Raw genomic sequence first — 2,500 nt, forward strand, 5'->3', positions numbered from 1 at the left:
AGTGGCACCGAGACTCAGTGGCGTGTGGTAGTGGGCAGCGAGTCTCAGTGGCATGTGGTAGTGGGCAGCGAGTCTCAGTGGCATGTGGTAGTGGGCAGCGAGTCTCAGTGGCGTGTGGTAGCGGCACCGAGTCTCAGTGGCATGTGGTAGTGGGCAGCGAGTCTCAGTGGCGTGTGGTAGCGGCACCGAGTCTCAGTGGCGTGTGGTAGCGGCAGCGAGTCTCAGTGGCGTGTGGTAGCGGCACCGAGTCTCAGTGGCGTGTGGTAGCGGCACCGAGTCTCAGTGGCGTGTGGTAGTGGGCAGCGAGTCTCAGTGGCGTGTGGTAGTGGGCAGCGAGTCTCAGTGGCGTGTGGTAGTGGGCAGCGAGTCTCAGTGGCGTGTGGTAGCGGCACCGAGTCTCAGTGGCGTGTGGTAGTGGCACCGAGTCTCAGTGGCGTGTGGTAGTGGGCAGCGAGTCTCAGTGGCGTGTGGTAGTGGGCAGCGAGTCTCAGTGGCGTGTGGCAGTGGCACCGAGTCTCAGTGGCGTGTGGCAGTGGCACCGAGTCTCAGTGGCGTGTGGCAGTGGCACCGAGTCTCAGTGGCGTGTGGTAGCGGCACCGAGTCTCAGTGGCGTGTGGTAGTGGCACCGAGTCTCAGTGGCGTGTGTGGTAGCGGCACCGAGTCTCAGTGGCGTGTGGTAGCGGCACCGAGTCTCAGTGGCGTGTGGTAGTGGGCAGCGAGTCTCAGTGGCGTGTGGTAGTGGGCAGCGAATCTCAGTGGCGTGTGGTAGTGGGCAGCGAATCTCAGTGGCGTGTGGTAGTGGCAGCGAGTCTGTGAACCTCTGCAGACGTCACACATGTCCTCTGTTCCAGTGTATTAAGGTCTCTGAGAAAATTCTTTGACTTTTAAAGTTTTTGTTTTTTTTTTAGTTTAGAAATATGGTATAGAGTTGGCCTACATTTTGTTGGCAATAAGGAATTCTAGTCCTCAAACTTTTCAATACATCTTCCTAAGTGAAGTAAATAAAGCCATTTTGAGTGTTTTGGTGAGTGTTCTTAGCTGGTCAGTGGCAGGAACATGGTGTGCGAAGCCTTTTAAAGTGTAGCTGTAAGTTATTGATTGGAAATGGTAACGCTACAGTCATTCTGAGGTCTCAGGAGAGTCTGTATGTGTTCTTATTTCTGTTTGTATTTGTCATTTTTATTTCTGTTAATTTTTATTCATATTTTTGCTTCTGTTCTCCTACATCAATTTATTTTGCGTTTTCTTATTTGTAAAGCACATTGAGTGGCTGCACTGTAAGGTGTTGTATAAATAAACTTATGTTGCCAGACTTATTGTCTGGTGCCTTGGAGATTGTCCTGCAGTAGTTTTCCAGGTTTTGGCAGACCATTTATTTTTTCTAAAATTCATTAAATCAGCTGTGTGTTACAACCGGAGCGTTGTAAGAAAAAACAGGAAAATCTAGTTTAATGTTTACCATAATTTTACCATTATGGACATTATGGAAATTATAAACACAGAAGATGTGTGTCCACACTGTAATCTAACATGACCGTGGGTTCCTTTATGATGCCTGTTGTAGTCCACACCGGCACGGCACTGTGTGTGTTTAGGCGGTGTGTATTCGGGCTGTGTGCTTTGGTGACCTGAATACACACAGGCGCCGCACACGTAATCGTTGGGCTGAATGCATGCTCTTGTGGGGTGTGTGTGAGTGCGGGTGGAGGTGGTGGTTTGTGAGTGAGTGCGGGTGGAGGTGGTGGTTTGTGTGTGAGTGCGGGTGGAGGTGGTGGTTTGTGTGTGTGAGTGCGGGTGGAGGTGGTGGTTTGTGTGTGTGTGAGTGCGGGTGGAGGTGGTGGTTTGTGTGTGTGTGAGTGCGGGTGGAGGTGGTGGTTTGTGTGTGTGTGTGAGTGCAGGTGGAGGTGGTGGTTTGTGTGTGTGTGTGAGTGCGGGTGGAGGTGGTGGTTTGTGTGTGAGTGCGGGTGGAGGTGGTGGTTTGTGTGTGTGTGTGAGTGCGGGTGGAGGTGGTGGTTTGTGTGTGTGTGTGAGTGCGGGTGGAGGTGGTGGTTTGTGTGTGTGAGTGCGGGTGGAGGTGGTGGTTTGTGTGTGTGTGAGTGCAGGTGGAGGTGGTGGTTTGTGTGTGTGTGAGTGCAGGTGGAGGTGGTGGTTTGTGTGTGTGTGAGTGCAGGTGGAAGTGGTGGTTTGTGTGTGTGTGTGAGTGCGGGTGGAGGTGGTGGTTTGTGTGTGTGTGTGAGTGCGGGTGGAGGTGGTGGTTTGTGTGTGTGAGTGCGGGTGGAGGTGGTGGTTTGTGTGTGTGTGAGTGCAGGTGGAGGTGGTGGTTTGTGTGTGTGTGAGTGCAGGTGGAAGTGGTGGTTTGTGTGTGTGTGTGAGTGCAGGTGGAAGTGGTGGTTTGTGTGTGTGTGTGAGTGCAGGTGGAGGTGGTGGTTTGTGTGTGTGTGTGAGTGCGGGTGGAGGTGGTGGTTTGTGAGTGTGAGTGCGGGTGGAGGTGGTGGTTTGT

The 2,500-nt window shown here is 52.6% G+C and overlaps 1 protein-coding gene across 5 annotated transcripts in view; it reads left to right on the forward strand.

Annotated features, from left to right (window-relative positions):
* phkb (phosphorylase kinase, beta) overlaps nt 1-2,500 on the forward strand; it is a 70,334-nt gene that overhangs the window by 12,295 nt on the left and 55,539 nt on the right. The gene's annotated exons all lie outside the window — the stretch shown is intronic.

This window comes from Electrophorus electricus, chromosome 23 (genome assembly GCF_041902795.1).
Source record: "Electrophorus electricus isolate QZ-2024a chromosome 23, ASM4190279v1, whole genome shotgun sequence".
NCBI classification, from domain to species: domain Eukaryota; kingdom Metazoa; phylum Chordata; class Actinopteri; order Gymnotiformes; family Gymnotidae; genus Electrophorus; species Electrophorus electricus.